At 35.8% G+C, this 16,235-nt stretch overlaps 1 long non-coding RNA gene across 1 annotated transcript in view; it reads right to left on the reverse strand.

Moving 5' to 3' along the window:
• Positions 1–214: 214 nt before the first annotated feature.
• Positions 215–16,235, reverse strand: part of LOC148225074 (uncharacterized) — a 63,574-nt gene continuing 47,553 nt past the window's right edge. Inside the window, exon 3 of the long non-coding RNA XR_015801319.1 lies at positions 215–1,571. This is a non-coding gene — a long non-coding RNA (uncharacterized LOC148225074). The remainder of the gene's footprint in view (positions 1,572–16,235) is intronic.

The following is a 16,235-nucleotide window of genomic DNA, read 5'->3' on the forward strand; positions in this document are numbered from 1 at the left end:
GGCTCTCTCTGCTGATAGGATTTCTTTCTCTATCCACTAAGAAAAAAAAATAGCATATTTTGACTGCCAAGATGTGTAAGATGTTTGTTACATAAGGAATGTTTTTTACCTTCTTCCACGCTGACATTTTATATACAGGAGTTTTAGAACGTGACTCCTCTTTAAAAGGGAATATCCATTGAATGTTTACAAGAAAAATAGAAACGTTAGTTAAACTTGTTTTCAAATTTTTTTAATGAGACTACATAAACTACTCATGTTTTCAGCAAGGCAAATATATGTAATGGTACACAGAATTTATAAGCACTGAATATCATCTGGAAATTCCACACAGAAAGAAACATCCACTTCTTTGCAGGTGAAGACAAAAAAAAAGTAAGTTTTAGGCATGTTTACAGTACCCTCTGATGGAAATATGAAGCATTGCAACTCCTCCATAACATTGATTTGCCTAAGATAGAAAAGATATATTTGGCAATCTTTTGTAACTTGTTATAAATAAAATTGATAAATAAAGTTATTCTTCAAAATATTAGGAGTTTTATACACACACATATCTTAATCAATAGAATAACCTCTTATTTAAGTTTGGCTTCCTCAATAAACAAACAAAACACAATATGAGTTCTACCAGTTAATCAGAGAGAAATCTTCCCAAAGATAGAATTTTACTCTTTTCATTTCATAATACACTTATCTTTATTTCTGTTTCATAAGAATTAGAAAGCACGCTTTAACATTTTGTTAAAAATACATTACCTATCAGTATTCATTCAATTTGTTTGTTCAGATGAATCACTAACATGTTTCAGAAACACTGGTCAAAATTACAGGATGTCAAGCGATTTTAGTAAAATGCAAACTGAAATCATAAGACAATTAGCTTTAACAATTAGTACTCCTTTTAAGATTTAAAATATCACAGAAAACTTGCCCTCATTTCTTTTTTTCTTGTCACTGACTCATAAACCACTTCAGCTTTCATTACTAATTGGCAGATCACTGCAAAGGTATTTTACACAGCAAGATTAGAAGGGTGAATATTTTTGAACTCTGACCAAAACTCTATTTCACTGTCGAGCAAAGATTTTTTGAAGATGAACAGTCAGTGCATTGCTTTTATTTGACTGTAGTGGATAGACCCTATTTCTATAAAGCATTCAAGCTGTTGCCTTATTTTTTTTCTTGGAAAACATTACAAACAGATGACTAAATATCACTACACTCAACAGAAACTTTAAACACATTGCTAAACATATTGCTAGAATAAAGGAAATAATTTCCTTTTATTTGAGCTCATATCTCATCCAAAAATAACTGTTAAAGTTATTACATTGATAAATGTAAATCTCTTTACCCACAAGACACTGAGAGAAAGTAGAAAAACATGTATTTAACTTATATTTACAAATTCCAGCTTGATAGGGGGCAATCACTTTAATTGAAAGAATGAATTCCATACCATCAATTGTAAGACTTTAGGGTGAGACTTCAAATAAACTGAAGACAACACTTTTAGTATTGCAGTCATAACTCCATACTGTGAGCCAGAATGTCCCTCCTATTCTTGCCTGAAAAATAATGGAAAAAATCTAGGTTAGGATTTTCTAAAGATATTCACTGTATTATTGAGGCGGTCTAATAGCTCACCACTCTTTAGTACAAAAATTTTTCTACTTTCTCACTCAGTAGATACCTCAAATTTTTAATTTTTAAGGTTCCATATGTTGGTTTTCTGCTGGCTTAGTGAGCAGACTCAGCTCTTCCAGGAACCTGACCAGAACCAGGAATGGTGCAAAGGAAGGAGGAAGTCTGTGCCTGAGTAGAGGAGAGGGCTCTAGAAAAGGAGTGAGCTGTGAGAACAGACAAAACACATTTCTAAATTCACCCTAACATAGAATTACTCACCAGCATACATTCACCTCCATGTTTATATTGTAAAAATTACACTGCAAGATTTATGATAGGAAAGATCAATCATGATATATATTTTACATCCTCACCTAATCCATTTGCAGGTCAGCAGAAAAAGAAAAAGGCACTAAAGGTTTACTTTATGTTGTCAAGCACAGTTCCATGAAAAATACTGTGACAGAAAATAAAGAAATAGATGAGTGATCAAGTTCTTTTGGAAGTGGTCAGCAAAACTGCATTAACAGGAGCTGCTATATTAGAATTAATGAAAACGAAGCATACAGAAATCCTAGGAGCTCTGGAGTTCCTAGAGAGGGTAGAACTGTGACTTTATTCAGTCAAGCCCAAGTCATTTAATCTTGGTTAGGAGTTCATCACCATAGAATATACATGTCTGGAAAATTAAATGAAGGAGATCTATTGTCTGTGGAAGGACTTGCAAAGACCTTAGCAGAGATAACCTGCTGAAAGCTATAAGTATTTGGAAAGGCTCATCATTTTCAGTTATATGATAGGCATGTAAGAAAAGGAGTTACTCTACTGAAATGCCATCTAGGCTACAGAGCAGGCCTGTTGCTTCTCTTATATATTTCAATTATGAATGTGTGTCAAAGCCACAGTTACAGAAAAACATCCATTGCTCGAGGACCTGTACAAACACATCATGGATTTGAAGACTGTGAAGCACTGATAAACAAGATGTTATTGATTTGGGACAAAGGAAACATTTTCTCCATTTTACAAACAGGGAAATAAGCAGGCAGTTGGAATGATTTGTTCAACGTCTCAAAATATATTTGTGACAAGACTAGAAATTTTTATCATAAAATCATGAGAATCATTGAAATAATATTATTGTTTATTACAAACAAATTATGCAGATAATTCCTTCTCTAACAGTATATTCTTTCATGTTGCAGTTCTCTCCTGAGTAAGAATAAAGGAAGTATTCCTAATGAGCTCAACAGGATTTACATTAGTCTCCTGAAAATTCCAGCAGGAAAAAGCCCCTCCTAATTTCACAGATTGCTAGAGAACAGTTTCATTGCCATGTATTGAAGTTGCAATCTAAATAATTGATAAGGGCACAAATAGTTTTAAGATTGCTTGTTAAAAGAAAACTCTTCATAGGCATTTACAGAAGAGAACTGAGTTTTATGAAATTGATTAACAGGTGTGATGCTTCTAAAATAAGTGCCACATTTTATAATATATCCCTTAAAAACTTAATTTAGTGTGCAGCTTGTTAAAATCAAAATTAATATATATAATTTTAGTGTATTCCCCTGGCTCTTGGTATTGGTATGCTGCTATAACTGACATCCTCAAATTCCTACCACAAATGCCAATTAAAATTGTCTTGGAGAAACAGTCACGTAACACTTCAACTTTTACATCTCAGAAAACAAAAGATGATTAATTCTATCTGAAGAAAAGGATCAGCTTTAGCTATCCAACTAACAAGTATTTTTTTTTATCTCCTGAGATCTGAGAAAATTCTCAGTCAAGACTTTTAGACTGGATGCTCTCACAAGTCACCTCTGTCACATAATGAAACATAGAATGCCATTTCCTACAGCAAGGACATGCAATGAAAAATTCTTTAAAAACAACATGTTTTTAAAACATAGTTGTCTAGAATTTGGAAGTGAAGGTACCCTCCAACATAGATGTCTTCTTTTTCTTACCCACATTTGAAAATTTAGGCTAAACTGCAGCACATAATCATCTCTGTGTTACCAAAAACATACATGGAAACCAAAACAAGTCTTGGAAAATAAACTAAGGCATTGTCACAGTCAGTGAAAAAGGCAAGAGGGAGGAAATTATTGCTTATGGCTAACAGTGACATCTCATTGAAATAATAGGTACAAAATTGGATCACAAAAAGTTCTCAGAATGTTGGTGTTGCTCAAAATCAGTGGTAGAAGACAAGAATCAGGCTTTCAAAGGTTTAAAATCTACTACATAGAAATTAACCAAGCCATATAGTTTTCCTTCCCTAAGAGTGCTGATAAACTCTCTGTTAGGATTGCAAGCCCCTCTAGGCTCCGTCAGTCCCATTATTTATTCCTAAATGAATTATATCTTATCAATTCCTTCTATGCCATGACCCTGGTCAAGGTTAGATGAGGGTCTAGCTAGAAAAGTGCAGGAGGCAACAAAAACCATTATTTTTCTGTGACAGACTAAGAAAGCAGTGATGTGCACAGAGGTAAAAATTCTTCACTGCAAATACATTTCCCCAAATATGTTCCCTTTACTCACTAAGAGAATATTTTCATTCTTCAGTAACATTATAAAGAGCTAGAACATCATAGTAGTCTTTTCTTTCCTGTACTTTTTAAAGATGAGATAAAAGCAAGGATTTTATATTTTTTTAGTAAATCCTGTTTGTGGGAAATCTATTTAAATTAATGCCACTCTTTTTTCAAACGTCTTTTAGAGTCAAAGAAGAAAGTGAGTCACATGGCAAAATTATCCTGCATGCTATTATCAGGGGAAATGAGTCAGCCCTCCTACTGTTTGTTGATGTATCTGTCTAGTGAAGAGGGAAAAAAAAAAGAAGAAAAAATCCCTTCTCTGTGGAATTTATCCCATCACGATAGTGTGTAAAGAACTAGAACTAGATAAAAATTACTTCTTGGGAAGAGTGTCAAAGTGCTGCAACCTCACTATCTCCTTTCCCTTGTTGCAATGAAATCCTAAGCAAATCTTTTCTATTCACCTTTTGTTTCCTGATTATTCAGCCATTGGGTGAAAAATGTTTATTTTTAAGTGGCACATAGTGGATGCATACCCAAAAATACACTAAGGTGGCACAACACCAGGAACAAAAATAAGATTAGTAAACTGCTAAACCATTGCAACTTTTAAGAACACTACCACTTTCTGCTAGAAGGGGAAATTACAACACCTCGTATTGCATAGACTCTGGGGCTAAATTGCCACTTGAAAGATGTGGGATTATGATCGAATTTGTCAGAGAAATTTCACCAGGGGTACCCACTTTGTGTTACACTATCTAGTGCAACCTTGTTGAGCATGTAGACAACCAGAAAACACAATAAAAGTTTTGTTCAAGAAATGTCCAGCATTACTAAGAGCATGGTTGCTAGTTCTAAACTCTTTTAATTTGAGATAACATTATCCTATCCTTAGCAACAATGAGGTAGGCTTCTCTTCACACCTAGTATAAGATTCAATTTCTTGGCTGAAAATTAACCAACAATTTAATGTATTCCATGCTCCTAGGTCACAAAGCTCTGTTAACAAGGGAAATGAAGACAAATGAGAGATAGGCCAGGCTAAGAAAAATTTCTAAAATTAGTATTTTGCAAAAGAACTTACTCTGTTTGAACAACTACATAGTTTAGAATGTTTATCTTAGCTGTCCTGACCATGTCTTTTTACCATGAACAAGTGGAAAGTGGTATCAGAATCTGAGACCTGTGAACCAACCAGTCTTGAGAGTAAAGCAAAGTTTTCTACAATCTGATATTTGAACACCAAGTAGTTCATTAAATGAACTGTTCTGGAAAATATAAATGTTTTGAAGGAAGAAAAAGCATTTAAAAGCACTAGCAGTGGTGGTAACTGATTCCTTGAACTTCCAAAAAATCAACTATCCAGGCCAAAACTCCTTTACTTTTATTGGGCCTGTGACTGACAAAGGACTATGAACATCCTCTTAGAGAGATTAGATTAAACTGTATTCCTTTGTCTTTTGTTGTCCTTCCTTCTTCAATCCTTATTTCTCAAACTACCCAGATTTTGCCTTCAGACTCACTCTTTGATTGCCTCTTTTATGAAGAGGGTTTGGAAATTTATTTAATTCTGTTTCAGTGGTAGATCCTCACCTGTGCACTTCTAATACTTGTCCTTTTGTGCATCAATACTATGGAATCACATTTTCCAATGGAATTTTGGGCACCAGAATGGTATTTACCAAGGAAATGTCTGTGTCCAAGTGAATGGGAATGTCAGGAAGGACATACTGGAGAAGGAAATTCCTCTTTGTGTGACGCTGCTGTAAAAAAATCTTCATGTACCAACCAGTTTATTTAGGGAAAACAACTAACTCTGACCACACAGCACTCTACAGGGAGCTCTCAGAGTTCAGAAATCTTATAAAGCCTTCACCTGTGGACCCATCATAACACAACATTAAAAACTGGAATAAGAATTGGCACTATAACAGCTAAATGCATATGAATAGTTTACCTGTATATTGATTTGTTGCAGGAGACCCCTCCAAGCAATCAGAAATGGTCAGAAAGGGAGACCCAGGACTGGCAGAGCCAGGGGACTTGAAGGGTGCAATGGAACCAGAATAGCACTGTCAAGACCCAGTACTAGTCTTCCAGCAGTTTTATCAGCCTCTCATTTACTCAAAGAATTAAAAAACTATATAAAATATTCAAATTAAAATATAAAATAATGGAAACAAATTAAATTACTCATTAATGAAAAGCAAGTATTCAATCAAAAAGTGGTTTTGATGTTGTGTAGTATTACATAATGATGAAACATTTCAAAAAAATTAAAAATCTAAATTGCTCTATCTCAGCTCTTCAAACAGACAAAAGTGGTGAGAAAGCAATACAGTATGTGGCATGTAGAAGACAGCAATTAAATAAAAAATCTGATACTATAATATTTTTAATTATTTGGTACAATTCTTACTGAACCAGAAAATGAGGAATTTTCTCACATTTATAAAGCATTTACTTATTTTTCATTATATTGAAGACATACTATTCCATTTAAAATTATGCAGTATGGATAGTAGCATGAAAATATTTTATTAACATAATTAAATGAACTCAGTTTTTCTAAAAAGAATTGCTTTGAAGAAAGAGTAAAGCAGATAAAGGCACCAGTGGGTCATAAAAATATGCTATCTAGATGCTGCTTATATTATCAAAATTCAGATTTATTTTCCATTAAAAGCACCCATACCCATGTCAGGCACACACAGAGAAACAAGTATTGTTATACACAATATTTAGCCATAGGTGGACCCATTTTTTGAGCTATCTGCCTGAATTATTCACAGAACTTTTACATATAGATATATAATATCTAATATAAAATATATAGATATATAATATAGTATATAGTATATAATGCATATAATTGGGATGACATCAAAGTCTCAATTATTTCATGGAAATGTATATATAAATTATATAATATATAATATATATTATATATATAATTTATATATAAATAAATATATATTCATATATATTTATATATCTAATTTATATATATAAATATATAAATTAATTCTTTAAAAAATACAATAATAAACAATGCTTGATTCTATTAAAACACAAAAAATATCTGTCCAAGGATGAAGATGTTGATTTACCAGAAAGAGAAATCCAACACTGCTTCTTGGTCTTTTAAACATACAGCATTACCCAAGGGATGAATTAATCCTGTATAAATATCTCTGTGTGTAAATGTATTTAATTAATATTTAATACCATGGAAGATGAACTCTAGTGACTCTTGTTGCAACAGTTTAAGAAAGCACTGCCTGCGACTGTTCCAAAGCTGTCCTGAAGGACACTGCCCTAATTGCAGAGTCGTCAGAGGAAAAAAAATGAGTCTGAGCTGCAGCAGCTCCAGCTGCTCCAAAGTCAGATGCCTTTGTTCAGTCCCAGCTCGGCCAAGGCTCCGTGCACAATGCCAGAGGGGCAAGGTCCTGGGGGCACAGACATCCTCCTGCTCCAGCCCTTACAGGACACAGCCTGCAGCAGGTCTGTGAGCACAGACAGCTGAGCTGAAACACCCAAACAAAATTCTTCAGAGGTTTTTTACTACAGCCCTTAAGGCAAGCTTCAAAATATCCCTTAAAGGGTAACTCTAGCCTTACACACAACAAGACATATAATATGATTTTGAGGGAAAATATTATTTCTTTTGAAGGAAGGAAATCTGTCTCACTTCTTTCACAGATTGGTCCCAGAGAAGGTGTCTACACTGTACTCTGAGCTTTCTGCACAGTTGATTAGTTATTTATGCACAGCTCACACAGGCAGTTTGTGTACATACAGCAGAATTTACCATTGGTTAAAAAACACACAATTATATCCAAATATAAGCCTAAAGTGAGCGGCTGAATATCGACATCAAATGAGCATTGCTCTGGATTTAGTTTCAAAATCAGGGTCAGGTCAGGGAAAGCATATGATCCAATTTTAAACCAACATTATAAATTCATAAAATTGAATATAAAGGCTATAAGATGGCTAAATTTGAAGTAGAGGAGGAGAAAATGAAATGTAGATCAGTATGGAATAATCAGAAAATAAGGAAAGTGAGAGAGATGCACAACCAATGTTTAAAACTTTGGGTTGCTCATCAACACAAATATTTGGATTCCTTTTGCTTGCTTGGGTTTTCTAACCCTTGTGGGTCTGCAGAACACCCAGCTTTCAACTCCAGCAATCAGATTGTTACACACTGTTTTCAAATGCTATAATTCATTTCATTGCTCAGAATAGTGTAAAGCACAGACAGATTTGTCATGACCTGCCCACAAATCAAAGGGAACCCTTCTCTCCAAACACCTCCTTCTAACTTTCATTCACTCCTCACACTCAGGAGTTGCACTAGCACGAGAGAAATATGTTTATGACCTACTTTATTTTAGAAAAACATGTATGGGCAATGCATAATATTAACTCTTTGACAAAACAAAGTTAATATTCTCTCACTTCATTTCATCTTATTAAAACAATAAGATAGTAGAACAATTTCTCTTGTTCCAGATGAAGGCAAATATAAAAAAATACTATTTCCTATGTAAGCTTAGGTTTTTGTCTTCCTTGAAGATTTTTAAATCAGTTTTTATTTGTTTGTTTGAGTTGTGTTTTCTTTCCACATATAGGATCAATATATTCTTTTTAAAAATTTGAAATTTTCTGTTTACAGAATTTCATTACACTGATGGAAGGAGTAGACTAATTTGGGAGAAATATTTTAACACTGGCAAAAAAATATATGAAAAATCTAAATATTTCAACCTTAAGATGCAGAATATAGAACTTTCACATATATAGCATATATAGCACTTATATAGGGATTACTGCATCTCAGCTGGGTGCAGCTGCTAGGAAATGCATTTCTATGAAGCTATTTTATGCTAACAAGGCTCTGTCATGTATTTGCAGCACTACTAAAGTTGCCTCAAGCAAGCAATTAGAATTGCAATTAGAATTTCCTTCATTTTTTTCATTAATTTTCCTTAATGTCTTTCATTTTTTCATCTTCTACTGCTATTTTTTAAAGTTATGCTTTACCTGCCATCATACTGTATTATTTTTTGACTCTTTTTCCATTTATAATGTTATTTGAAATCAGAAACAAGCACCGTCTTTTAAAAGCTGGTAGTAAAGAGAATCAGCAAAACTGACTGTTAATCACAAGCATATTGTGATGAATCAGCATCTTCTGACTCAATTAAATACGTGAAAATACTATTTTGCCCTGTTCAAAAGAAGAACTAAAAAGGGGAATTGTGGGCAGCAGCTGCTACGTGGTATTTTTTCTGTGCCATTGTGGTGAATTTCAGAGTTTTCAAGGTGGAAAGGCCTGCTATCAACAAGGGATGACGAGAATGAGCTAGTGTGTGCACAAGGAATTTGTAAACCACTGATGTGGTCATTATTTATGTATTTTATAGCGTCCACCTAAACCTCCAAGTCATTTAAATGGGTCAAGGCAAAACAAGGAAGAGTTCTGCATGGGAAACAGCAAAAGATCTAGTTTATCTAAAATTATAAAATATACACCCAAAGAAGAGCAGCAGGTCTGATGATAATCAGTATCATTAACCAGTCCAGTGATCTCCAGACGAGCCCTGAGGGATGAGGAAGGTCTACATCCTCATTAGCAGGAGGAAGGTCCTCATCCTAAGGGATGAGGAAGGTCTTGGCTAAGATAAGGCAAGTCAACCAAGTAAGATCAGCAATCAGGCACAGGCATAACCCAGGCCAGGACTAAGCCTGAGCTTAAATGCAGCTCCTGATCCAAGGGCAGATGCTGCGTGGGTGAAGAGCCCAGGTGAGACTCCCCACAGATCTTTCTCACACAGCTCATTTCATGACAGCCTGACCCAAACACATGAGAAGACTTTAAAGAAGTATCTTGTCAGCTAAGCTGTGAGGAGTGGGGCCTGCTGGTGCACACAGGGCCATGGCATAAATCCTGAAAGTCCTGCTGCTGGACACCATGCTCCATGTTCAGCAAGTCTCACTATCTAAGACCCACTTGGTTTCTAAGGTGCTGTTTGGAGTCAACTGCAAGTGACTCTCCAGGGATTGCCATGACACAGATGATGCTCTTTGAAGTGCTGCAGTGACTTTACCAGCATTAGAGCTGCTGGGGTTAGAGGCAAAGCTTGGTGAAGTATCCTATGGTGTTACACCACATGTCTGAAGACATTCTTCTGCTACACGGGCCCCAAGGGAATCACAGCGTTTCTGAAGGTAAAATTAAATTTCTAAACGTGTATGTCTAAATTCTCCCTTAAGGAATGTAACGTACAGTTGATCCCTTGGTGATGGAATGCATCTAGAGACAGACCCTTGCAAAGGGATGGTACAACTCTATGAATCAACAGAGGGCAAATTACAGTAGGTAGAGATGGGAATGTAATAATTGATGTTACATGTTCACATCTGAGAAATTACTCTCTAATCTCAATTTCCACCTGTAGGCTTGTTTTAAGAAATAAATTACAGGAGCATAAAGATTCTAGCTAGTGATAGGCATAATTGAACATGCATATTGCCTGGTGAGAAGAGCAAAAGCAGCATCTGCAGTCTTAGCTGGAAACACCTGAACATATCCAGAGTTCCAGAGTTCCATTAGGAGCAACAGAGGAGGCTTGGCACATGGCCCTCAGCACTGTTACCATCGACATATGTTTCCATGATAATGAACATAAAGCTTATTTAGAGGGAAAATTACATTTATGAAAATTGAGCGGGCAGCTGAATGTTTCCTTTCACATGGCTTTTGGGATAGGTTTTGGCTATTTAAATGCTACCAGTGAAATATCCACATATGTTACATAGATTGAGAGGGCTCTCCTAAGTCTGTGTATGTCAGCAGTTATCCTATTCCCTCCCTTACTGAAGACCAGAATTGGAAAAGGAAATGTGTAAGCCTGGGAACAGCACTGAGCTTTTGAAGATATGCTACTTTTGGCTCACAGCAGGAGACATCATAGAGATATTTTATGTGGCACTGTGCAGCATCAACAAGGCCAAAGCAGGGATTCTGCTGCAGGGAAATACTGGGGATTGTTTCTGAGGATCACTCTCCAGACACTAGTGAAGCTCTCCAATATCATTCCTTTTATCTTTCTGCTCATCTTCTTTGTGCTCCTTATCCAAATAAATAAAACATCAGAGCTTGCTACCAGATCAGTTTCATAGACATCAATACTAATACCTAATATTTAAGTTGAGCATATGTTTTTCTGAATTGGATCAGAAAACTCTCTCCAGGGCAGAGGAGCTGATTTTCCGCATGCTCAACAACTCCCCCCTCCTCCCCCCTTTCTTTTAGTAGGGGTCAAAATTCAGGCAACACCCAGTCTATTGTTAAGAGCACTTCCATCCCTGGAAAGTGTTCAAAACCAGGTTGGATGGAGCCCTGGGCAATCCAATCTGGTCAGTACCCTCCCTACCCATGGCAGGGGGTTTGGAAGTAGATGATTCTTAAGATCTCTTCCAACCCAAGCCATTCTGGGATTCTGTGACTATAAAACAAAATGTAGAAATATAGAGATCACTTATTTCAGTATGGGTTTCAAAAACTGAGTCAACATTTTTCCTTAAATTGGAAGAGATTATTGAGCTCTGCTTAGCTTATTACACATGTACTGTATGAACAGAGAATTTCCGAGTGGCTACATGTAAAGACATCTTTGAACAGCCAAGACTTCAGAGGCTTTACTAGCAGTGCACAAACTGGAATCAAATCACAAGAATGTGGAATGGAACCCATATCTCCATCAGACAGAGGTCTCAATTTGGTACAATATATTTGATCTATACAAACATGTGATTTGCATCTGGAAAAAAAATCTACAATTTTCTCTCATGAAAAATTCATCTGCATTATTTTACCACATGTGAACATGTTTTTCAGAAGTGTTAGAAACATTCACAACAGCAAAGTCTTATTGAACTTCTGGAAGACTCCAGAATATCTTTCATGAGGTCAAAACTCTGCTTGGGGAACACAGCTTTTGTGCTACAGTATGTGTGTGAATGGCAAACTGGAATTTCCTACTACAGAATATAGTACTTTAGTTTAAGCATTATCTGATCTCTTGTTTTCAGTGGGTTTTGGCTCCAGTTCTCTTTCATCCTGTAGAAAAAGCAGTTAATTAAAAGAACTCTGAGCACAAATAGATTCAAAGTATTCCATCAGAAGTAAATGACTACAGCTTCTGCCTGATCCTTAATCATCTGCATTTCCTGCTGAATGAAATAGGACACAGAGTGAATGCCAAAATAACCAAAGACTAATTTTTTGCAGTTTGGGAAATGAGTGTTTTCAATTATTGAGCAAAGACATAATAATTTACATATTTCTGATTTTTTTATTTTGATATGCATGTCTCAAATGATTTTTCATCTAGATAAGTTATTCATAAATGAAAAATGACTGCCACTCAGTCACATTCAGTTCTTTGAAAGAGAGTTTAGTCATGCATATTAGCATCTATGTATTCCTTGTCATCCACAGGCATTAAAGACAAATCCACTTCTACTTAGAATTCAAGGCTGGAAACCCCCTGCCCATGCAGTCCCTGCAGTTTCCAATCAGTAACCATCATGAAGAGTTACAGCTTTCCTCACACTTTGCTTTTGGCATACACACACCCCTGGCCACTCACTGTTCAGGTCAGAGATGTGGCATGACACTTGACATCCTTTTCACATACCCATGCAAAGGGTCTAGCTTTCCATATCTGCAATAAACTACATAGAGATGTAGCCTATGGTTGGGAGTAACTTTTCCTGAAAATTGATGTTTAGAAGAGTCATTTAAGATCCTTGTTTGTTTTAGAAATTATAAAAATGCCTTCTTTTGCATTGATCTCCTAGAAAAAACCAAGGCGATTGACCCAGTGGGAAAAGAATGAAAAGAAGAATGTTAGGATAAAAAATTTTTTAAAAAGTCATTTATCTTCAGTAAAACACCTAATTCACAAATGGTAAAACCCACTAGTCTCATAGCATTTCTACCCAAAAGGTCAACTGCAAGCAGGATGCTAACTGAGTAATCAGCACGCCCTGGCATTTAAAAGAAGTAGCAGAAAAAGGCCTCATTGTTATACTCTTCATAATGAAATCATGGAAAGGCATTAGGCCAAAAATGATTACAAATAAGCTTTGCTGAACTGCGATAGGCGCAGGTTTTACTGTGTGGAGAGACTAAAGCTGTGTGCAATCACTGCCTGGAGGCTGCACGTCATTTCACATCAATTGGCATGATGAATCTTTTACATAATGTGAATCACAGTCTAATTGTGAGTTTGATTGCATCTACTGTTCTGATCACACAACCTCAGCACATAGAGGCGAGCAGGGAACTGAGCTATTGTATGGAGTTAAAGGAAGAAAGAAAAGCTGTGTAGCATGAAATGAAAGTGACATCTCACAGGATATATATTACCAAAAGTTGCTGAGCAATTTAACAACTACATGTAATATATATCTTGACAATATCAAAAAAGGCAATTAGAGGAGCATGTCTTCCACCAATAGAAATACATCATTTCTGAAACCAGCAGGCTGCAGCTAGGAAACTCAGTCTGGAAGCCTTTTTGCCAGAGAAGATGCATTTAAGACAATAAACTCTCCATTAACTGCAATGCAGGCAGAATGTAACTAACCCAGGATTCTTACAAGAGCTGGCAGAAAAACTGGTACTATATGCTTCAAAGATATTTCTAAATATCAGGTTCAGTCATGGATTTGTTGTAAATCATCTTGCAAAATAAAGCAAAAATCGATCTTGTATGGAAATTATATTGCTTCTATTGCCATAGGAGCTGAGGCATACAAAATCTGTAATGTATTTATTTCCCAATACCATTACAACTATTGTCTTCACTTTGTAGAAGTGAAATGGAATATCAATTAATTAAAGGAACTTGTCCTAGGTACTACAGGAAATCTACAAAAGAACAAGTGGTTTTATCCAGATGGTCAGGTAGCAATTCTGTACTTTAGTTACTGGAAAGGTGCTGGACTGTTGTAATGGTATTGGGAAATAAAGCCCTTGCCTGATTGTCATGGAACCATCTGGATGTGGGGCGCAAGGCACTGTGACATTCACTACAGAACTATCATATTTCTCAGTCTTGCAGGAAGAAAAGAGAATAACAGAATCATAGAAACATTTACGTTGGAAATATTGTCAATCTATCCTAAATTTGTCTGCAACCCTCTCATCATTTAAATACATTATATGTTTAGGGCCACAGCACTTTTTTTTTCTTCTTTTTTTTTAATCTCATATGGTTTTTCTACAAGGCAATCAACTTTTTCTTTGAAATTCTTTACAGCTAAAGGGAATAATTTCAAATTTAGATTATGTGTAAGTGGCTTGTTAGGGGCTTATGCTGCTTAGTTTAATTTTAGGTGATTGTGCAAAGTATTTGAAATGTTTCTAAAACAATAGATATCAATAGAAATAAACTTGAGTGAAGGGTTGGCATATCAGTTGACATAAATCATAGCTCCAGTGGTGGAACTATGATATTTTACCTCTGCTAGACAACTGTTCTAAGGATTCTGGAAATAAACTATCACTCAGTGCAGAATTTGCTGTGCCAGCAATTTTTTTCTCTTACAAAGTTGATAGCTTAGCTCTAGGATAGGATAGCTCTAGGACAAGCTCTAAATGTTTATGGGGCCAATAAAGGTATTTGCATTAAATTTGCATCTTTTTAAAAAATGAAATTCTGATCTTGGATCTCTCTGCTAGATGCCTCTGCTGGGATATTTCAAATTTTCTGATGTGCTGACAGTCAGCACCTACTTTAACGTTTTTTGACCCTCTACAGGGTATAATGTAGTATAATTAAATTGTGCAAATCTGAGTATGGAACTATCATTGCTCCTCGGGGATTTGGAGTCTACTTGTTAACAGGAAATTAAAACTAGCACATCTCAGTTGACACTAGAGTGCACAATGATATTTATCTGGGAACTATTTCGCAAGAAAATGGAACTATATTTCACCATTTAGAATCCAAATATTTAGTACATGGAACATACAAAATCTGGCAAATAAGATGTTTCTGGACTTAATGGACTTTTCTTCTGAGATACCTCAAAAGAAATCAGAAAGTCCATTGATGTCCTTTTTGACAATTAGGGTGCTATGAGGATGACTTAAAATCCTGGAAAATGCATGTGACAAAAAATCACAGGATAGGGCAAATGCAAAAAGCAGAAATTTCTCATGCCTCAGTGGGAAGAAAAAAATCTGGAACTGGGTAATTAGATTGCCATATGAATTTCCCCTCATTTGATATCACAAATATCAACTGCCAGCTTGAGTATTGAAGTTGAGAGATACAAGGAATTTGTTTAAGGTAGAAACCATTGTTGCTACTGTGGATTTCATCAGGACACCAGTACCTTTCCTCAATAATTTCATTTTTGCTATCTTGCAAGGATTTGGTATCTTGGTGAGTACTGAAAGCAGCTGCCTTTAGCAGGAACAGAACATAGAACAGGTTAATAGGTAGCATAAAAATAGAGGCCTGCCAAAACTTCTGGACTTTACGAAAGCTCAATTTCCCTGAAACATTCTCCATTTTCCTCATGTTAAAAAAACTACTACAAAACACTGAGGAACTCATAGAGGTGTACCCTCATCATACAGAAAGATCATTTCTGCAGAAGGCATTAGATGTAAATGCCATCTGACTTGTCAGGTATTGAAGGAAGATTCATAGCTCCAGCTGTAAACAAAGTGCAGTCATTAATTAGTTTTCAAGTGCAAAACAAGAATGAGATACAAAGACAAGTCAGTTGCTCATGCCAGATGGCCAGGTAACAAATCACAGAACTGGATACGTCCTGAACCATTCTTGCTGGCATAAAAGCCATGAAGTTCCTGAGAGGTAGCCAGTCAACCCAGACAGGCTCATTACTGCAAGTAGCATTAAATTAAACAGTGACATAAAGAGTCACACAATATCTCAAACTCTAACACATTGATTAGCTGATTACTTAAGCAAAATACTGCAGAGAGCTGTGTGTGCCAGT

This window comes from Sturnus vulgaris, chromosome 1, assembly GCF_052056855.1.
Source record: "Sturnus vulgaris isolate bStuVul1 chromosome 1, bStuVul1.hap1, whole genome shotgun sequence".
Lineage (NCBI taxonomy): Eukaryota > Metazoa > Chordata > Aves > Passeriformes > Sturnidae > Sturnus > Sturnus vulgaris.